The sequence below is a fragment of the Pseudophryne corroboree genome, chromosome 5 (assembly GCF_028390025.1).
Source record: "Pseudophryne corroboree isolate aPseCor3 chromosome 5, aPseCor3.hap2, whole genome shotgun sequence".
In the NCBI taxonomy this organism is placed as follows: domain Eukaryota; kingdom Metazoa; phylum Chordata; class Amphibia; order Anura; family Myobatrachidae; genus Pseudophryne; species Pseudophryne corroboree.
The window spans coordinates 769,583,274-769,606,799 of NC_086448.1; the positions used below are offsets into that span (position 1 = coordinate 769,583,274).

The 23,526-nt window shown below is 48.1% G+C and overlaps 1 protein-coding gene across 39 annotated transcripts in view; it reads left to right on the plus strand.

Moving 5' to 3' along the window:
• RIMS2 (regulating synaptic membrane exocytosis 2) overlaps positions 1–23,526 on the plus strand; it is a 995,106-nt gene that overhangs the window by 280,927 nt on the left and 690,653 nt on the right. The gene's annotated exons all lie outside the window — the stretch shown is intronic.

A 23,526-nucleotide genomic window follows, 5' to 3' on the forward strand; every position in this document is an offset into this window, starting at 1 on the left:
ATTATTTTGCCAGCCAAGGTGTTTATATTGCCCTCAGGGCGCCCCCCCCCCCCCCCCAGCGCCCTGCACCCATCAGTGACCGGAGTGTGAGGTGTACATGAGGAGCAATGGCGCACAGCTGCAGTGCTGTGCGCTACCTTGGTGAAGACTGAAGTCTTCTGCCGCCGATTTTCCGGACCATCTTCATGCTTCTGGCTCTGTAAGGGGGACGGCGGCGCGGCTCCGGGAACGAACACCAAGGACGGGTCCTGCGGTCGATCCCTCTGGAGCTAATGGTGTCCAGTAGCCTAAGAAGCCCAAGCTAGCTGCAAGCAGGTAGGTTCGCTTCTTCTCCCCTTAGTCCCTCGTTGCAGTGAGCCTGTTGCCAGCAGGTCTCACTGTAAAATAAAAAACCTAAAATATACTTTCTTTCTAGGAGCTCAGGAGAGCCCCTAGTGTGCATCCAGCTCGGCCGGGCACAGAAATCTAACTGAGGTCTGGAGGAGGGGCATAGAGGGAGGAGCCAGTGCACACCAGATAGTACCTAATCTTTCTTTTAGAGTGCCCAGTCTCCTGCGGAGCCCGTCTATTCCCCATGGTCCTTACGGAGTTCCCAGCATCCACTAGGACGTCAGAGAAAAGGAATTAACCTTGGTACATTTACCTCCTAGGGGTAAAATCAGATTCCAGGTATTATCTTCTAGAAGGTGCTAGATAAATGAGAAGTAGAATCTGATTGGTTGCTATGGGCAACATCCCATCTTAAACAGAACTCCCATCTTAGTAAATTTACCCGCTTGGCTCTCATCACCCTCTTCCTCTAGAATGTAAGCGCTCTACTTTATGCCTCATGTCTGTGATCCTAAGGATTATAACCAGAGGTGTGTGAGGGGTGCCGTGGGTGGCACGGTCTCTGCCCCACGGCATCTGCATGTGCCTTAGGATGCTGCAGGCACAGGACATGGTGCCACCTTATTATGGCACTTGTCCTCCTTGTTTGTTCCTGTCATTTCTTCTACAAAATAATTTCTGTATGTTATTCTATTTGTTCTCCTAATTTATTAAATGGTTACCTGTGTCCATGTATGTTGTGGTGCCGAGAGGGGTCGAGGGGTGCGGATACTAATTTCTGCGCTCCAACATGACCCATTCCATTAGGTACAAAATGCTCTGTTCCTGGACTTCTTTGCCAGTAACGGTTACAGAGATGGGACTGCAGCACAGTCCAAAATTCAAACAGGGGAGCCACACCAACTGCCAGTGAGTCCCGGCTGACGATGTGTGGCAGTGTTTGGGGTGGCAGTTGGTGTGGCTCCCCTATTTGAATTGTGGACTGTGCTGCAGCCCCACCTCTGGAGACGCCACTGGAAGAAAGTCCAGGAACAGAGCATTTTGTACCTAATGGAATGGATCATTTTGGAGGGTATGCTAATTACCTAGGCCTTGGCTTCTTGGAGGGGCCCGGGTCAGTTGGCAGCTGCCTCTGAGTATCCTCAGCATTGTCTTTACGCTCTTTTAACTTGTAACTGTTCTCATAGTATAATTCAGTATGTGTGTATTCATTTATCTCCTTTTTATTTTGTTAACTGTTTACTGCCCCCTCCCATTTACAGCGCTGTGGACGCTTTGTAGCGCCATTCTAAATAAAAGATGATGATGATAAGATGGCCGTTCAAATGCTCCGTTTGGCCATGCACAGCCGCCGGCGCTGACATTACTGTTATGTTCTTCCGTCTTTTCCACAGGCTGGTAACTAGTACTGTATATGATAAAATTACTTATGCTTTATTTATTCTGGCAGCTGCTTAGGTATTAACCTAAATCCCCATTTTAAGGTAAAAATGTTGGGACCTAGGGCCTGATTCAGAGTTGTACAACGCAAACTCGATGATTTGCATACAGCTACGATGTTGGGAGGACTGATGTGTATTATGCACGTGCATGTGTGCAGGTCTCCATCTGCGAGTCCTCTTGCAGTGCCTCCATGCCGCAGACGGACTGACAGGCTGCGGCCGTTATGGGGACCAGAGGGTGGAACCGGCCTGCATTCTCGTGTTGCCCTCCCGATTTTCTAGGATTGCAGAGAGCAGGGTCTGCGCCGGAAGGTGCACATTTCCTGGCCTCTGCTACGCAGGTAAGACTCCCATTCTGAGTAGTCTTTGGCTTTCTCAGATAACCGATGCTGCAACCATTGCGAACAATGGTTGCTGTGGTGATTCGATGCCGAGTCTTTGGACGCAACACTCGGATCTGCGATGCTGTCAGGAGGCGTCTTTTGTCCTCAGACATCTCCCGCGTTAGCATATTAAAGCATTGCTGCTGTCACCATCATCCAGCTACCAGCGTCCTTGGTTCAAAACCCCTGGGACACCCCCTCTAAGGATTAATTAGCCACTTAGAAGTTTTTAATTGGCTTAATTTGGTCAATGATGACATGTAATTGTTGGGGTGATTGTCTGCAGAATAATGGGTAAAATGATGTGGGACAGGTATATGGGGGTGTTGTATTGATGGGACAAGTGTTTTTAGGTTGCAGGTGGGAGTTACAGGTTTTCTTTACAAATTTTTAAAAGTGGCAAAAAAAGACAAAAAAATCTGTGTGGGAATTTTTAGGCACGGCAGGAACATTTAGATTTCAATAATACCATGAAACTGTCTGTGAAGTGAAGAAAAAGTAATAAGTATAAACTAAATTTTCCATCTGCAATTCCATATTTTCGTCAGTGGAATGCCTAGTCTAGATGGTGTCATAGGGCCCTTACCATAATATCTTCATCATTCTTCCACAGATGCAAACTCTCTGGTTCCCCTCGGCCCCCTATTATTATTACACATGTCCCCGATAACTGCTTATATCAGCCTATGGCTGTGAAAATCTGTCACGGATCCTCATTTACACTTTTTAATGAACTGACAATTTTTTTTATTCTGCCAGTTACTTTATTTTTAATAATAAGGTTTCAGCTGCGTAAGAGGTTAATTACTTCTACATGACAGGAAAAGCGCAATAGAAGAACTTACAGTATGTTCTACAAAATGTCAGGTTTGAGAGGGGCAAGAATGCTCACAAAGACGATAAAACCAGAAAGATAGACAAGAGCAGAGGCTAAAGAGGAACGGAAAGCAGGTATGTTTTGTAATGCAGATTGTTTCATTAAGTAACCAGCCAAAATGAAAAATGACCAGCTGATCCTGCTATCCCCCTACGCATGGGTGGTGGAGGGAGAGTAGCATCTAAAGGAGATTCTCATTTTTTTGGGCGTGGAAGTGTTTGTAGCATGTCATGCAGACTCATCTACACGTATATTTTATGTTTTTGGACACGCTAATTTAGTGTTTTTATACCCCTCAGTCTGTGTGAGTTACATTGCAGAGCTTGCTGTATGGGATTTTAGCAGACTTTTACCTTAGATGACCCTCTGCTATTGATGCCAGAAATAGATTTAAAACAAAGGGGGTAATTCCAAGTTGATCGCAGCAGGAAATTTTTTAGCAGTTGGGCAAAACCATGGCCCTCATTCCGAGTTGATCGGTCGCAAGGCGAATTTAGCAGAGTTACACACGCTAAGCCGCCGCCTACTGGGAGTGAATCTTAGCTTCTTAAAATTGCGACCGATGTATTCGCAATATTGCGATTACTAACTACTTAGCAGTTTCAGAGTAGCTTCAGACTTACTCTGCCTGTGCGATCAGTTCAGTGCTTGTCGTTCCTGTTTGACGTCACAAACACACCCAGCGTTCGCCCAGGCACTCCCACCGTTTCTCCGGCCACTCCTGCGTTTTTTCCGGAAACGGTAGCGTTTTCAGCCACACGCCCCTGAAACGCCGTGTTTCCGCCCAGTAACACCCATTTCCTGTCAATCACATTACGATCGCCGGAGCGATGAAAAAGCCGTGAGTAAAATTACTTTCTACATAGCAAAGTTACTTGGCGCAGTCGCAGTGCGAACATTGCGCATGCGTACTAAGCGGATTTTCATTGCGATGCGATGAAAAATACCGAGCGAACAACTCGGAATGAGGGCCCATGTGCACTGCAGGGGGGGCAAATATAACATGTGCAGAGAGAGATAGATTTGGGTGTGGTGAGCTCAATCTGCAATCTAAATTGCAGTGTAAAAATAAAGCAGCCAGTATTTACCCTGCACAGAAACAAAATAACCCACCCAAATCTAACTCTCTCTGCACATGTTATATCTGCCCCCCCTGCAGTGCACATGGTTTTGCCCAACTGCTAAAAAATTTCCTGCTGCGATCAACTTGGAATTACCCCCAAAATCCTTTTAATAGCCTCATCTTCAAAAGTTTCACATACTGTAGCCACTGAATTGCTGCCAACTTATAAATGAAAGCGTAAAACTGGTCAGGTTCCTGCAGCTTGTTTATGGTCCGTGCTTCTAAACGTAGAGTTACATAAAGGAGCCTCTTCCTAATCTACCACTGTTAGTATTTTACCTTCCATTACTAAACTCTGATACTGTGTGTGTGTGTGTATATATATATATATATATATATATACTGTATATACAGTATTTAAATATATATATTTATTTATTTCAGGGTTGATTAAACAAAGTGGTGCTTTACTATCAGCATTCGTGAAACAACACAACAAAAACAGCCTAGCCCCCATGCAGGGCACTAACTCACTGCTTGACCCCTTACTCTATCGGGCAGCTAGTTTCCATTCTAAGTCTCACTGTCTTTTCTGCTTCTTCAGGTAACATAGTAACATAGTTTCTGAGGTTAAAAAAAGACCATTTGTCCATCGCGTTCAACCTATTGGTGGTCTCCTACTCTATATTATTTTATTAGCGCTAATTTTACGTTGAAAATGATGAAGAAGATGGCCGTTATTTAATTATTTATTTTAAATATAGTGTGCGATCGACCCACCATAACCATGTATATACTTAACCATTAAGAATTTATCTAGCCCATTCTTAAGTGTTAAGAGTCCACCATTACCACTCTCTCAGGCAGGAGTTCCAAACATGTATTGTCCTCACTGTGAAGGAACCTTTTTGTCTCATTGTGCGAAATCTCCTCTCCTCTAACCTAAGCGAGTGTCCGCGTGTCCTCTGTGTTGATCTTACCAAAAACAGATCCTCTGCAAGTTCTGTGCAAGGTATGTCCACAGGCTCCGGCCTGGTTCCCACAACTATTTATACACAGTCTCAGAATTTATAGGGTTCTTCCTGCCTCATACAGGTAAAAATGTCGGCTTCCTGGCCCCCACAAGCCTCCACGCACACCGGGCTCTGTTTCAGTGTCAACAGTGCAACATCTAGATGTGGCCACATATCCTTTTTCCTTTCTGTGTGGGCAGCTTCAAGCACTGACTCCTCTGCTCATCAGCACCATCTTTGCTGATACAGCCACAATATACAGTCAGTGTATATATTTATATCTCCTATATAATAGCCCAGCTCTGTGACTTTGTGCCTGTGTGTATAACACATCTCTCATTGGGTTAGTGGCAGGTCTATCACACCCAGTCCACAGCTGATTGGGTGAGAAACACCCTCCCACACAGACAGTGCCGTTTCTAGCGGCGGGCGAGCCGTGCAACCGCACGGGGCGCCCGCCGCGGCACTTTGTTACTCCTTCTCGCCTCTCCCGAGCGCTCCTGCTCGGGGGGCGGAGTTTCGCGAAATGACGCGTTGCGTCGTGACGTCACGACGCAAACGCGTCATTCCGCGAAACTCCGCCCCCCCCGAGCAGGAGCGCTCGGGAGAGGCGAGAAGGAGATAAGCATGAAGGAGGAGGCGGCCGGCGCGAGGGACGTGAGGCGGCGGAACCGAAGAGCGGGAAGACGTAAGTATTCTCTTTCTCTCTCTCTCCCCCCCTTCCTTCCCCTCAACTTGAAACCTGCCTGCCGCACTGTGTAAAATGGGGACACCTGCCTATGGGGATACCTGCCTGCCGCACTGTGTAAAATGGGGGCACCTGCCTGCGTACTGTGTAATATGGGGGCACCTGCATGCGTACTGTGTCATATGGGGGCACCTGCATGCGTACTGTGTAATATGGGGGCATCTGCCTGCGTACTGTGTAATATGGGGGCACCTGCATGCGTACTGTGTAATATGGGGGCATCTGCCTGCGTACTGTGTAATATGGGGGCATCTGCCTGCGTACGGTGTAATATGGGGGCACCTGCCTGCGTACTGTGTAAAATGGGGATATCTGCCTGCGTACTGTGTAATATGGGGGCATCTGCCTGCGTACTGTGTAATATGGGGGCATCTGCCTGCGTACTGTGTAAAATGGGGATATCTGCCTGCGTACTGTGTAATATGGGGGCATCTGCCTGCGTACTGTGTAATATGGGGGCATCTGCCTGCGTACGGTGTAATATGGGGGCATCTGCCTGCGTACTGTGTAATATGGGGGCATCTGCCTGCGTACTGTGTAATATGGGGGCATCTGCCTGCGTACTGTGTAAAATGGGGATATCTGCCTGCCGCGCTGTGTAAAATGGGGATACCTGCCTTCCGTACTGTGTAAAATGGGGACACCTGCCTGCCGCGCTGTGTAAAATGTGGACACCTGCCTGCCGCGCTGTGTAATATGGGGACACTTGCCTGCTGTAATGTGTAAAAAGGGACTTTTTTATTTTTATTTTTTCCCCCCTGTGGTGGGTGTGATGATATCAGATGAGGCCATGCCCACTTTAATGAGACCACGCCCATTTTAATCAGGCCACACACCCTTGTCGGGAGCGCGCGCGCCTAAGGCGCGCGCATGCTTTTTCTTTTTATGGCTATATGGGGGGGGGGCACACATTTTTTTTTTAGAGCAATGGGGGGGGGGCGCATTTTGAAATCTCGCACTGGGAGCCAAATTGTCTAGAAACGGCCCTGCACACAGATTACATCCAATGGGAGGCTCTGCCCTTTGCCTGCTGTGTTTTCACAGAGCAGGATTAGCAATGGGACTGATGGAGCTGCAGCTCCAGCCCCACACCCCAAACTAGTCCCCCTGCATCTGCAGCAACATACCCTCCAACAACTTACACATGAAAATTGATACAAATTCGAAAAGGGGACGTGGCCACGGGGTACAGCCGCGTGGCCACGCCCCTTTTCCTATACTTTCAATGGAAGCTTGGAGAGTCAAAAATCGGTACAGACCATAAAAAAAAGGGACTGTACCTGCCAAAAAGGTACAGTTGGAGGGTATGCCACTGCATCTGCAGAAAGTCTCTGTGCTGCAGATAGGGGGGAAACAATCCTTTTACTGCAGCATCCTAAGTCCTGTTGCCAGTCTGCCTGCCCCCTCCAGCATCAACAATCCCCACTCCCTAGCCGCAGCGCAGGTGGAACAAAAGCTGCTGCGGCCACCGGCATAGCTGTGTATGAAAGCGGCGCAGCAGAAGGCTTTCATAGCCCTCCCTGCATCGCATACTCTCTGAACCCCAGAGCCTCCTCTGCGTATGATGTCACAGAAGAGCCTCCCTGCCACAGCCGTGCCCAGATCCCCAGAGGGGCTGGGGATCACCTGGGCTGCCGGCCTAGAAGCCCCAATATGGCTAATGTAATGGATAGAGTGGGTGATATCGCAGAGGGTAATGTCTGGACACTGAATCAATGTAAAAGGTGACAGTGCTGTGCAGTGCAGTGGGTGTGCAGTCTGGCCCGGTGCTAGGGTGTTCGGCGCCTTCCTGCAAACTATAAATTTGCAACCTTGCATACTTTACAAAGGCACAGCCCCTGTAGTAGAGACACTTACACATGTAACGCCCCCTGTACCAGAGACGCTTACACATGTAACGCCCCCTGTACAAGTGACCATACACAAGTAACACCCCCTGTAGCAGTGACGCTTACACACGTAACGCCCCCTGTACCAGTGACGCTTACACACGTAATGCCCCTTGTACCAGTGACGCTTACACACGTAACGCCCCCTGTACCAGTGACCATACACAAGTAACACCCCCTGCACAAGTGACCATACACAAGTAACACCCCCTGTACCAGTGACGCTTACACACGTAACGCCCTCTGTACCAGTGACGCTTACACGCGTAATGCCCCTTGTACCAGTGACGCTTACACACGTAACGCCCCCCCCCCGTACCAGTGACGCTTACACATGTAACGCCCCCTGTACAAGTGACCATACACAAGTAACACCCCCTGTAGCAGTGATGCTTACACACGTAACGCCCCCTGTACCAGTGACGCTTACACACGTAATGCCCCCTGTACCAGTGACGCTTACACATGTAACGCCCCCCCCCTGTACCTGTGACGCTTACACACGTAACGCCCCCCTGTACCAGTGACGCTTACACACGTAACACCCCCTGTAGCAGTGACGCTTACACACGTAACGCCCCCCGTAGCAGTGACGCTTACACACGTAACGCCCTCTGTACCAGTGCCACTTAGAAACGTAATGCCCTCTATACCAGTGCCGCTTAGACACGTAACGCCCCTGTATCTGTGCCGCTTAGACACGTAACGCCCCCTGTACCAGTGCCGCTTAGACGCGTAATGCCCCCTGTACCAGTGATGCTTACACACGTAACGCCCCCCTGTACCAGTGATGCGTACACACGTAAAACCCCCTGTACCAGTGCTGCTTACACACGTAACGCCCCCTGTACCAGTGCCGCTTACACACGTAACGCCCCCAACAGACACATATATATATATATATATATATACAAACACACACACATACATACTGTACATACATTACACACATACACAGTCACACATATATAAAGTATACACAGACACTGTATATACACACACACACTCACTCTCTTTCCAGACACTTACCTAATGAAGTCTGGCTGGCCGAAGCTGTAGCAGCTCATCCTCCTGCTGCAGCATGGTCCCGTCTAGCGCCGCCCCTTATTCCCATCTAGCTCCGCCCCCTTTGGCTCCCGCCCAGCCATTGAATGTCAAACAGGGGAGCGAGGGGAGAGAGGAGGCTTTGTGCTGCCGGCGCCGAGGGGGAGAGGAGGTTTTGTGCTGCTGGCGCCGCTGCATGTGTGACAGCAGCTGGCAGCAGCAGCAGGGACAGCAGTAGCAGCTCAGCACAGGGATGCAGAGCAGGGAGACCGCCTCTCCTTCCTGGTGCCTCCCTGCACTGCATCCCTTTGCTGAGCTGCTAGCGCCAGGCCTGTTTGCAGTGTCACTGACACTGCACAGCACTCTCACCTTTTACATTGATTCAGCCAGCCTCTCAGTTCTGCCAGCCAGTCTCTGTTGTTAGCACCAGTGTCCCAATGCGCCGCATTATAGGGAAGTAGACGCACTGCATAAACTACAGCTCCCAGCTACCCTTAGCGCCGAAGCATTCCGGCCCTTAGGGCTGCTGGGAGCTGTAGTTTATTGAGTACATCTTCTTCCCTGTAATGCGGCGCGTTGGGACACTGGCGCGAACAATAGTGACTGCCTGCTGTGCGAGTCTCCGGGAGAGCCACTGCCAAAGGGAGGACAGCAGTTTAGCTGCTGACAGGAGGAGAAGCAGCTGGAAGCATTACCCGCCCCTCCCCTACTCACAGTACCTCCGGCCCCATCCGCGGCACCCCCACACACACCCTCCAGCACCCACGGTAGCTCCGGACCCGCATCCGCCCCTCCCGCCACACCACCGCATTCACCCCTCCCCCACCCGGAGCACCCCCGCAACTGCTCCTCCCCCACCTGCGGTGGCTCCGGTCCCCCACCTGCGGCACCACCGCACCAGCCCCTCATCCACGTGCGGCACCACCACAACTGCCCCTCCTGCGGCACCCCCGGATCCCATCCGCGTCTTCCCCGCACCCGCCACTCCCCCAACCAAAGCACCTACTAGGTGATTCATCAGGCCCTGTGTGCGCTGTTCACCCCATTGCAAGGGGCTTCGACCCCTTAACCATTGCACGCCCTTTGTCTGTGCAATATTTAACCACTCACACAATTATGATTGGAGGTAATACTCCATATAATAAAAATATTGCACGCCACAAGGGTGTGCAATGGTTAAGGGGGTGTAGCCCCTTAAGACGGTGTGAAGAGCACCCGTAGGGCGCGATATATTTATTTTTATGTGTGTGTGTGTGTGTGTGTGTGTGTGTGTGTGTGTGTGCATATATATATATATATATATATACTGTGTGTATGTATATATATATATATATATATATACACACACATATATTATTTTTCACAGCCATTTGCTGTTGCTGCTGCAGAAAATGTTGAGGGTTTTATGGTGATTTTAAGGTTTCACATTGCGATAAAAAGCAGCTATAATTTGTTACTTAATAGTAGTGAATGAGCTTTGTATGTCAGGTGCCATTGATTTTAATAAAGCTGCATTTCCCAGTAGTGTCTCATGTGTGGGACAAATCAGCAGCTACTACCAGAGGGTCGCTGGTACAGTAATATTTATTGGAGGTTTATGGAAACATACTGTACAGTATTTGCCGCCAGAGTAATATGGGTCCGGATTCATAGCTGTAAGCTATTGCGGCTGCAGATGCGATCTTTGACTCAGAGCAGGCATGTCAAACTCAAAATCCCAACTGGGCCTAATAATCATGGTGTAAGTCTTGTGTGGGCCGCAAGAAAAAGAAATAGTCTTACTGTATATGCAATTTTCAAAGTTTTTTTTTTTTTTTTTAGAAAATCCAGCAATAAAGTATAATCAAAGAGATGTCAAGTATCGTGAAGAAAACATTTACTTTAATGCAGTGGTGCAAGTAGGAAAAATTTCTTAGTGGTACTGTGTGCGCGCACCGAAGGCGCGCGTGCAAAAAAAATGGGTGTGTGATATACATATGGGAGCCAGATACAAATATGCCCTCAGTAGTGGAGTGCCAGAGTCACATATGCCACCAACAGTGCCAGATACACATATGCCACCAGTAGTGCAGTGCCAGATACACATATGCCACCAATAGTGCCAGATACACATATGCCACCAATAGTGCCAGATACACATATGCCACCAGTAGTGCAGAGCCAGATAAACTTATGCCCCCAGTAGTGGCAGATACACATATGCCCCACAGTGCCAGATATAAACATATGCCCCCACAGTGTCAGTTATGCCCCACAGTGCCAGATACACGTATGCCACCTCAGTGCCAGATATACATATGCCCCTACAGTGCCACATACACATATGCCCACACTGTGCCAAATATTCATATGCCCCCACAGTGCCAGATACACATATGCCCCACAGTGCCAGATACACATATGCCCCACAGTGCCAGATATACATATGCCCCTACGGTGCAAGATAACATATGCCCCTACAGTGCCAGATAACCTATGCCCCCAATGTGCTCACCTCCGCTGCTAGCTTGGATCTGCTGCCTGGCTGTGTGTGAGGGCAGGAGAGCGCAGCGCGCGCCTCTCCTGCTCTTCAGTCCGGTCTCCAGCGGCGGAGCGGGTATCTTAAATCAGGAATTGGTTGGTGAGCCAATCAGAGCTAGCGGCTGGCAGCTCCTGATTGGCTGCCGGTCTGTGAGCTCTGATTGGCTCACGAACAACCGCCTGATTTAAGCTACCCGCACTGCCGCTGGAGACTGGACTGAGGAGCAGGAGAGGCGCACGCTGCACTCTCTTGCCCTCGCTGCAAGCAAGGCAGTCGGGACGCAAATGGACCCCTGCCCACGGGCCGCAAAAGGATGCGGTAAGGGCCACATGCGGGCTGCGAGTTTGACACCCCTGACTTAGAGGAAGTGCTAAAATATACTGTACTACTGTTGTAGTGGCATGGTGACTCTGAATTACCACTGGAACTGTGACATCATATATGTGTTTCCTGCACATAGAATCACAGTTGGTGGCTGATACACATATGCCACCAGTAGTGCAGTGCCAGATACACATATGCCACCAATAGTGCAAGATACACATATGCCACTAATAGTGCCAGATACACATATGCCACCAGTAGTGCAGAGCCAGATAAACGTATGCTCCCAGTAGTGGCAGATACACATATGCCCCCACAGTGCCAGATAACATATGCCCCCATAGTGCCAAATATACATATGCCCCCACAGTGCCAGTTATGCCCCCAGTGCCAGATACATGTATGCCACCTCAGTGCCAGATAACATATGCCCCCACAGTGCCAGATACACATATGCCCACACTTTGCAGATATACCTTTGCCCCTACAGTACCAGACACACGTGTGTCCACACTGTGCCAAATATACATATGCCCCCACAGTGCCAGATACATATATGCCCCATAGTGCCAGATATACATATGTCCCTACGGTGCAAGATAACATATGCCCCTACAGTGCCAGATAACCTATGCCCCCAATGTGCTCACCTCCGCTGCTAGCTTGGATCTGCTGCCTGGCTGTGTGTGAGAGCAGGAGAGCGCAGTGCGCGCCTCTCCTGCTCTTCAGTCCGGTCTCCAGCGGCGGAGCGGGTATCTTAAATCAGGAATTGGTTGGTGAGCCAATCAGAGCTAGCGGACCGGCAGCTCCTGATTGGCTGCCGGTCTGTGAGCTCTGATTGGCTCACGAACCGCCGCCTGATTTAAGATACCCGCACTGCCGTTGGAGACCGGACTGAGGAGCAGGAGAGGCGCGCGCTGCGCCCTCTTGCCCTCGCTGCAAGCAAGGCAGTCGGGCCACAAATGGACCCCTGCCCGCGGGCTGCAAAAGGATGCGGTAAGGGCCACATGCGGGCTGCGAGTTTGACACCCCTGACTCAGAGGATGTGCTAAAATATACTGTACTACTGTTGTAGCTGCATGGTGACTCTGAATGGCCGCTGGAACTGTGGCGTCGTATATGTGTTTCCTGCATATAGAATCACAGTTGGTGGCTGATACACACCCTGAAAACGATCCCAATACGCCCACCTTTTTTGCTGCCACTCCCCAGTTAACTCCCACAAAATGGCCGATTTGCTTGCAAATAAATCCTTACTGCGGGCACAAATCAATTGCTGTGCATTGTGGCGCAGTTTAACGATAACCGCTGACTTACAAAAACATTGGCATAGCGTACAACCATGAACCCAAATCCTTAGCGGACATCAGTGCAGGGCTGAGAAAGGTGATGGGGTGGCAATTGCCCCTGGCCCATTATTTAGCCAGTACTGAGAGGTGTACATGACTTTGTTTGATTCTGCATTTAGTCAGCTGAACAGTACATGGTCACTCTTGGGGAGATGTACTAAACCTTGGAGAGTGATAAAGTGGAGAGAGATAAAGTTCCAGCCAATCAGCTCCTAATTGCCATGTTACAGGCTGTGTTTGAAAGATAACAGGAGCTGATTGGTTGGTAGTTTATCTCTCTCCACTTTATAACTCTCCACATCTGCCCCACAGTGTGATTGCATGCCATATATAGCACATATGTAAGTCGTGACCTGGCTGTTAAAATACTGACGCCGCAATCCCGTCACTGTTCAGAATGCCAACGCTGGCATCCTGACTAGGATCGCAAGCCCGGCGCCAGAATCCCGACAGCCGGAATTCCAAACAAGTGATAGCCGGGCCGTAGGAGAGTTAAGGGAGGTAGGGGGTAGGTTTAGGCTGCGGGGGGAGCGTTAGGCTGTGGCGAGGAAGGGGGGGGCGGTTAGGTTTAGTCACCCCCGGGGAGGGATAGGGTTAGGCTAAGGGGAGGGGGGGGGGGGGTCAGGTTTAGGCTGCAGGAGAGGGGGGTTAGGTTTAGTCACCACCGGGGAGGATTAGGGTTAGACTGCAGGAAGGGCGGGTTAGGGTAAGGGGGGCATTGCAGAAAGGTAAGTATACTTACCTTACCCCTTCCGGGATTCTCATCAGCGGGATGCTGCGATCACTATTTTGACCTTCGGCATATCGAACCCAACCCTATAAGTGTGTGGCTTTATAGATCTCACAGGTTCATATAACCCAGATAACACACACAAGGATACTGCTCTGGATCCAGTCGGCAAACAGTTATATCGAGCTAGCTCCATTACCATAAACCCCCTTGTGGACACATCATTGCGATATTCCCTTGAATACACCAGACACTTTGAAGATATTTCAATTTCAAAAGAAGCCCTTGATGTGCGATCGGAACACTGGGATGGTGACACATGGCAGGCATAACATCAGACCTTTAAACTTGCAAAGCCATTAGGGTGCACACTACAAGGAGCAATATAGCTTTTCCATGTTTATACATGACGTGCGCAGTTTCTGCACATCGCAGACAGTTGAGTTGCCCCTGAGCGTATCTCCTACCGTAAGGGTCTATTCATGAAGCAGTGAAAAGACTGGAGAAGTGAGCCAGTGGAGAAGTTGTCCATGGCAACCAATCGGCTGCTCCGTACAATTGTATAGTATGCAAATTATTAATATTACTTCAATGCTGATTGGTTGCCATGGGCAACTTCTCCACTAGCTCACTTCTCCATACTTTTCACTGCTTCATGAATAGACCCCTTAGTTTGGTGTAGAACTCTTCCCCACACCGTCCCTATGTACATGCAGTAATAATATCCGCAGACTTCCCTTCTTTCTAGATTTATATGCTTAGACTATTAACGGAAATCATTGATTTGGGGCCCTAATTCTCAATACATTCAGTAATGATGAATTTAATGGATAACTAATAAAGCATGATAGATTCACTGAAGGAAAAGTTGTTCATGTGTTATAATGTATTTTATCACTGGTATTCTCTAGTGATCCAGTCTCCTGATAGTAAAAGAAATTCCTTCTCAGCGTATTTTGGCAGCTCAAACTCCACGCTCTGCTTAGCCGGGGAAACTAATTGATGTAAATGAACTTACCTATTGAAAAGGCAAAATGTAAAATGGTTTTCGGGTTTAATTATTTATCTGTTTAAAGTTGTATAGATTTGGAAATTAATGCGCTAGTTAGCGAAACGGTTTTATTGATTTCCCTGTTATATTTGGGGGGAGCGCTGGTGAGAATGGTAGGCAATGCATCCAAATAAATCATTTGCTAGATTGGAATTTAATAGAAAGTAATGACTCGCATTGTTGTTATGTTCATGTACATGTATTATTTTCATTTGTAAGCGACCTTAGTAGTAGTGTACATTAGAGCACAGTACTCCGTCCCTAAGTTCCAGAAAGAGTCCCATGTTTTATAGATTTGCCACTGGCTGGATAAGTTTCTCTTTTTCAGGATTGTTAAACCGAACAATTATTATAGGTGATATGGAATTCTCAGTATTTATCTTATGCTGATTTTGTTGGTGAATGGTAGTGCGTGAATAGCCGTTTACATAGTATGCTTAGGTACAGGTACAATTAGCGGCAGGTTGAGCTCCTCGGGTAAAGAGCCCTGATCTTTTTAATTACAGACTCACAATCAGGCCCATATCAATCCCAGGTTCCAGTATATGCTAATTTCTGTTTGCACGTCCAGGTGCACAATTCAGGTTCCACCAAGCACGTGCATATGTGACTTTTTTATGTCCTCCTTGGCTGCAATTCATGTCAGAATGCCCATAACTTAATATACTTTGAACCCCTTGATCCCCCTCGAACCCCCTATCCTGGGTCACTTGTCGTAAGGATGTCACAAGTCCAACTTACCAGGAATTACACATTCATTGCAAAAAGACGCGCATCCTCACTGAGAAAAGTCTGAGTTGCAGCCAACACCATCAACTTGCGTTTATATCCACCTGTTTCTGCAGCGGGGTACACTGGGTTCCACAGGGAATACATTGGGGCGTAGAGTTGGATCTTGATCCGAGGCACCAACAGGCTAAAGCTTTGACTGTTCCCAGGATGCAACTTACAAACTGAGCCTCCGGACACTGGAGCTCAGTTTGTAAGTTGGTGCCTGCAGAGCAGGTCACTAACAGGTGAAGAAGACTTCAAGGGCCGCAGCACTGTATATGTCATTCTAACATTCTGTGCTGCGGCTCCATCACCTCCCCAGCAGCTCTGCATACTCCCGCGGCCAGGTTCCCAGGTACTTGCAGCAGAGGCGCACCGGTCTTCAGGCACACCACCGCTGCTGCTCTCCTGGATCGCGTGGCTGCACATCAGGGAGGAGGTAAGAGGGTCCCCCAGGTGGGACCTGCCGGTAAATCGCGGTCCGGTCGCGATCCCAGGAGAAGGACTGCGCCGCTAGCGTGGACACTGTACTGCACAGGGACCCCACTATATCCACCAGGGCAGGGAGCACAGATCGGATTTAACAAAGATCCATTTTACATAGGCTCCACTGTACCCGATGGTGAGGACCAGCATATGGGTTAAGCGCGCTGACCTGTAGCCCCTCTCCCAGCTCCAAGCGCCATCTACTGCTGGTGTTCCCACCCTGGAGCTGCATTTCGCTCTCCCTCACTCCCTGACAGAGATTTTGGCGCCATCTTTACAAGTAGCTGCGGCTGGTCTCTGGGACTGCAGGGCATTGTAAATCCGCCTGTCTCATCAGCGCTGTGATTTTACAGGCACTTAAGTATTCTACATGTCATTTTAGACAGTGTTATTTAAGAACAAGTGTACTTCTACATGAATATTTATTACAAGTATTCTGAGATAGACATCCAGTATCTACTGTGCATTGTTATATCTATACACACATATATATGCAAAACTACACACACACACATATATATATATATATATATATATATATATATATATGTAGTTTTACTTATCCAGTGCAGTTTTATTGTTTATCTGTAATAACTTCTGCATTGTACCTGTGACTGAGTGTGCCTGTAGCTGCTGTGCGGATTTCATTTTTGTGTATCACACTTCTTGCTATCACTATATTCTGTACCCTGGGTGGCTAGGTGCGTCAGGGTCTCATATATATATATATATATATATATATATATATATATATATATATATATATATACATATATATATATATATAGTGCTACACAGTATATACTTTTGTATTTTTTACTGTGTATTTCAGTCACCTCATACCGCTTTAATTCTCTGTTTGTGTCCTGTATTTACTGTCACATAAATCAGGGGGTTATTTGCAGGTATTGTGTCTGTCTGGTTATATTGTACTGTTACGCTCTACATTCCCTATAATGTCTGCCACACAGGGCGGGAAATCTGTGGACGCTTCTGCATCACGCAGTGCTTGCACCAAGGATTTACCTGAGGGGGAAGTTTTATCTAATGGTTCAGGCACTGGGTGCCATACCTCTCCTAGTGAGCCCGCAGCACCTGTGGCCAATCAGGAACCACCTTGGGCAGCGTTCTCAAGTATACTGAATACACTTGTGACGCATCTTACGCCCCCTGTGGGACCCCCTGTGCCATTGAGGCCACATATTGTCCCTGTAGTTAATCGGCCCTAGGCGGACACACTGTCTACCCAGATACAACTATTAAATCAATCTTTGTTTAGACAAAAATTTACCGCACGCCCTTCTGGGGTCAAGGGGTTATCTAAGCTTCCTCCTCACAATCCACTAATATCTCAGATAATTTGTCTGATGAGGATGGGGAATATACTGATTTGTTAGACACTGATACAGTAGCTTCTGACCAGGAAACTACAACTCAGGTTGATGTTCCTGACCTAGTGGAGGCTATTAAGCTGATTCTTCAAATTGACGATGAGATAGATCCCACTACTGCGTCTAAGAAACCTGATAAATTCAAATGTCAGAAAGTTACTAAAGTAGTCTTACCACATTCTGACCATTTAATTGACATACGTCAGGAATCCTGGTCGTCTCCAGGAAAGAAATTTTTCCTGTCTAAAAAGATGTTAGCTTGTTATCCTATCCCTGCGGAGTGGAGTAACAAGTGGGAAACTCCACCGCCGGTGGACTCTCATGTCGTCCGTCTTGTGGTGACATCTACCCTGCCTGTTACCACTGTCACCTCACTGAAGGAGCCGACGGATAAGCACATGGAGGGATGACTGAAATCTATTTACTCTCTTACCGGTGCTGTACATAGACCCACTATAGCAGACTCCTGGGCCGCAAAAGTAATTGAAGCATGGGTTCAGGCATTAGAAGAAGAGCTACCTCAGGATATTTCTTACACTGCCAGACAATATCTGTCTCATATTACCACAGCCTCCCACTATATTCAGGAGGCGTCCTCTGAGGCAGGTGTAATGGCAGCCAAGACGTCTACTGCGTCTATCCTGGCTCGACGAATTTTGTGGTTGAGGTCCTGGAAGGTGGACCTGGACTCCAAAAAGACCGTGTAGGTGCTCCCTTTTAAGGGAGACATCCTTTTTGGGGAGGATCTGTATAAGATTGTGACGGATTTGGCGACTGCTAAGACTGCGTTTCTCCCAAGTAGTAATCGTTCTGCACCGAAGTCAAAGAGTACCACTTTTCGTTCCTTTCGACCTCCAGGGAAAGCAAAGGGTCAGGCGTACCCGAGACAGACTCGTACTTCCACATCCACTAATCCCAAACCTAAACAATCTTGGGCCGCTCGTCAGCCTGCTTCCAAACAAGACAAGCCTGCTGCATGACGGGGCGGGTCTCCCCCTGGGTAACCCAGGGTGGGAGTCCGACTTCTGCAGTTCGCCCAGGCCTGGTTACAGGCCACTTTGGATGCCTGGGTGCGGGAAGTTCTCTCTCACGGGTACTCAATCTCTCTCAAGAGACGTCCACCTCGCCAGTTCTGCTCGACGGTTATCCCTTCGGATCCGTTGAAAGCGCAAGCTCTACACTTGGTTGTGCAATCCCTCCTGGACACAGGAGTGGTAGTGCCGGTACCCTGTCCCAGAGAGGCAGGGGATACTATTCGACCCTGTTTCTAGTCCCGCAACCAAATGGGTTCTTCCGGCCTATACTCAACCTTAAATCATTGAACAAATTTGTGAGAGTGTCAAAATTTTGTATGGAAACCCTGCGTTCTATTGTACTGGCCATGGAGCCGGAGGGCTATATGGTATTCCTGGACATACAGGATGCTTACCTGCACATACCTATTGCCATTTCAGCAATATCTGCGGTTTTCTATTGGCAATTTACATTATCAATTCCAGGCTCTGCCGTTTGGACTGGCCATGGCCACTCGGATTTTCACCAAGGTCATGGCAATTATGACGGCCCTTCTCCGTCGTCAGGGAATCAGGATCCTGCTGTATCTGGACGACTTGCTGATTCTAGCGAACTCCCGAGATGTTCTTCTCAGTCATTTGGAAATGACGGTCCAAATCCTACAAGCCCACGGGTGGCTCATCAACTGGAAGAAGTCCTTGCTGGTCCTTGCTTGGAGCATGGCGCACCTGGGGGCACTGCTGGACACACACAGCCAGAGACTGTTTCTGTCTCCAGAGAAAGTCCTGAAACTTCAGGACAGGATCAGATACTTCTTCTTTTTTTTTTTTAAGTTTTATTGGTCGATTTACAGTAATACATAGAAACGGTGCATTTTCACAGACATAGAAAAGCAAAGCAGTATTATAGTACACACAACAATGAAGTAATATAACAATCAAATGAGTAAATCTTTTTTTTGTTTTTAAGAGAGATGACAGAGATAGTGCAAGAGAAGAAAGAGTCCACTGGGTTCATGGCGTGGCCAACCAGCCCAGGGGAGTGAGAGAACAGGAAGAATAGAGATAGGAAAAGGAGAAGGCAAGATCGTGGGCAAAAGGGGAAATGGATATAAGAGGAAGGGAGGTCCGAGTGGCGGGGTCCGGGCAGCCAACATACAAGGTGGAGAACGTATCTTAATCAGCTACTAAATGGGGAGGGGGCATTTTGAGTAGTGAGCCAAGGTGCCCAGATTTTATCGAACGCCCTGGCAGAATGTCTAATGACAGTGGTCATATATTCCATCTTATAAATGTACCAAATGTAAGCGACAATGGACTGTAGGGATGGTGGGGAGGGCAACCTCCAGGCCTTCGCAATTTGACATGTCGTGGCAGTAGCCACATGACGTAATAACTTGTTCTGATGTTTAGTTAAAGTCGGGAGGTCCAGAGGCAGTAGAAAGTATTTAGGGTCCAGGGTGATTGGGGTAGAAAATAGGGACGAAAGAAGTTGGACAACTTCCTTCCATAATGGCACTAGTTTCGGGCAAGTCCACCAAATATGCAAGTACGTCCCCTCAGAAGCACAACCCCTCCAACAACCGTCAGAAACATCAGGGTACATCGTCTTCAAAGGAGAAGGTACATAGTACCAACGGTATACCAGTTTATATACATTTTCCTTTATCCTGACACAGATAGAGCTAGAGGATGCATTACTTCAAATTTCACCACACTCCTCCTCCTCCAAAGTGACACCCAGATCTCTCTCCCAGGCCAGTTCTCTGTGATCTCTGGAAGTAGCAGAGCCCTGCAATAGTAAAGCATAGAGATCCGATATAAGACCTCTCGTAGAAGCGCGTTGCATGCATATATTTTCAAGAGTAGTGAGAGGCCTAGAAGAGAGAGTGGTTTGAACCCCGGAGTGAAAGTGTCTAAGTTGAAGGTAGCGAAAAAAATTCACTATGAGGGAGAGAGTATTGTGTCTGAACCTGGGTAAACGAAGGAAAGGGCGTGCCAGAGGCAATGTCGTTGAGGAAGGCAATGTTTCCCTGTTCCAGAGTGAGAAAGCAGATTTTACTATTCCCGGAGGGAAAGCAGGGTTATGGAACAGAGGTATGAGGGGAGAAGGGTTAGGGGCCAGTTGATGTTTCCTCACTACAAAATCCCAAATATATAAAGAACGGGCCACCACTGGGTAAGATGAGGTGGCACGAGGGCGGGCGGCTCTTGGAAGCCATAAAAGGGAAGAAAGTGTGGAGAGTCCCAGCTCACCGGCTTCGATAGTTATCCATACCTTGTCCGCCCTCGGACCACACCACTGGACACAGGATGCCATCTGAGCTGCGTGATAATAGTATTTAAAATTGGGTATACCCAAACCTCCACTCCCGGAAGGCCGTTGCAGCAGCGAGAGTTTAATTCTAGGGTGTTTATTGGCCCAAACAAAACGGGAAGTTTGATGTTGCAAGAATTTTAAAACGTATGGGGGAATGTAGATCGGGAGCGTCTGGAAAAGGTAAATAAGTCTGGGAAGAACATTCATCTTTACAGAATTGACACGTCCAATCCATGAGATGAAATAGGAGGACCAAGTTTGGAGATCCGAACAAATTCGGTCTAAAAGGCGTGGGTAGTTCGCTTGAAAGAGTTGATGGTGTCTGTGGGTTAGGTAAATACCTAGGTAGTTGAGTTTTCGGTTATGCCAGGAGAATGGGAATGTTGATTCAAGTTGTGTCCTAGACGCAGGAGTAATGTAAAAATCGAGTACTTCAGTTTTAGTAGCGTTAATCTTGTAACCCGAGTGTTGCGAATAGAGGTCAATCTCAGAGAGGAGAGGAGATAGTGATGATGTCGGGTTTGAAAGAGAAACCAGTACATCGTCAGCATAAAGTGCAATCTTGTGTTCCGTGTGGCCGATTTGAATCCCCGTAATATTCGGGTTGAGACGAACCCTGGCCGCTAAAGGCTCCATGACGAGGGCAAAAATCAAGGGCGAGAGCGGGCATCCCTGTCTGGTACCATTAGATATCTTAAAGCATGGAGAAGTGACCCCATTGACAGAGACCCGCACTGAGGGGTTGCGATACAGTGCCGAGACGCCATCATAAACCTTACCGGAAAAGCCCATGCGTTGGAGAACAGCGAAGGCAAAGGGCCACGAAATGCGATCAAACGCCTTCTCCTCATCCAGGGCTAGCAGCAGGGAAGAAGACTTTTGTCGGTGGATAGAATGGATAATATCAATGGCCCTTCTGGTGTTATCCGAGGCCTGTCGGCCTGGGATAAATCCAACCTGATCGGGATGTACCAGTCCAGGGAGAAGGGGGACCAACCTTAAAGCCAGAATTTTCGCATAAATTTTCAGATCGACATTGAGCAATGAAATGGGCCTATAATTACCGCACTGAGTGGGGTCTCTGTCAGGCTTAGGGATCATAACGATATCAGCTTGGGTAGTTGCCGGAGCAAAAGATGCGCCCCCCAAGATCTGGTTAAAAAGGGCGGTAAGGTGAGGGGCTAATATTTTAGCAAAGTGTTTATAATAGTGTGCCGTGAAACCGTCAGGGCCGGGGGCGGCTGAAGACCGCATGGACTTCACAGCAGCTAACGTCTCCTCTACTGAGATATCCTGATTAAGTGTGTCTAATTGGGCTGCGGAGATGCCCAGCAAAGGGGTCGAGGACAGGTAGGAACGCAGCCTCTCCGGATCGAGGGAAGGGGAATGCGTCGGGGTCGTCAAGTTATAAAGGGAGCTATAGTAGTCCTTAAACTCATCAACCATTAGTTTAGGGTCATAGGTAGGTTCACCCAGAGTTCGGGAATACAATTTGTCAATTGCACCAGTCACTTGTTTATGTCGCAATTTATTCGCCAGGAGGGAGTCTAATTTGTCCGCCTTGTCATAGAATTTCTGATTTAATCTTCGTAGAATGAGAGCCGCACGACGGGACAAAAGCGCATTCAATTGGCCTTGTAAATTAGTGATTTGTGCAAATAATGCAGAGCAGGAAGTTAGTTTATGCTGGGCGGTTAGGGTAGCAATTTGAGACTCTAACAAATGTATCTCCTGCGTCGCTTTTTTGCGCAGCGAGGAGGTCCGTGCCATAAGGAGGCCCCTCAAGGTGGCCTTATGAGCCTCCCAGATTATACTAGAAGAGACATCAGGCGTGATATTCTCAGTAAAATATTGTTCTAGTGCCATGTGTATTTCCGTGGAGACTGACGGGTTAAGCAACAGGGATTCATCGAAACGCCATTTACGAACAGTGTGTGTGGAATGGTGTAAATCTATGAGAACGTAAACACCGGAATGGTCAGTCCAAGTGAAAGGGGTTATTCCCGCGTCAGTAATTATTTTAGAGGCAATGGAGGACGAAATGTGTAACATATCGATCCGGGTGTAGTGCTGATGCGGGGCCGAATAGTGGGTATAGTCTCTGGCTACGGAGTGGCAGAGGCGCCACGAGTCCCGGAGGTCGTGAAACTTAAGGGAGGCTGCATGCGTACGTGAAGCTCTAGAGGCAGTGGGGGGACCAGTCCTTTCTAGAATGGGGTCAAGAATGGTGTTAAAATCCTCACCCAATACAATGTGGCCCTGTGCAACTTTGCCAATGTGACGGAAAAGGGAGTGGAAAAACATAGGCTGATCCTGGTTAGGAGCATATACAGAAATAAGAGTCAGGACTTCAGAACGGAGGGTACCAATAACCATCAAGTACCGACCGTCTGGATCCGCCACAGTTTTGCTATGTGTAAATGGAATGTGACGATTAATTAAAATTGCAACCCCACGTTTTTTACAATCTGCTGAAGCAAAGAAAGTTTGTGTAAACTGCCTACCGCGGAGTTCCGTATGGGAGCCCGTAAGGTGGGTTTCCTGAAGAAAAACTACGTCAGCTTTCTCACGCCTACAGGCGCCCAGGAGCACCGTCAATTTTTGGGGGGAGTTGAGGCCATTTACATTAATGGATAATATCTTTAGGGGCATGGTGGACTGAGTAAAAACATCTCATTGAGAATCATAAAAAAGGAGGTACAAAAGCAAAGGCCTCCCGAGACCCAGTTATCTTTAAAAACATAAGGGCAAGTGAGATGGATACCCAGGACCCACCACAAG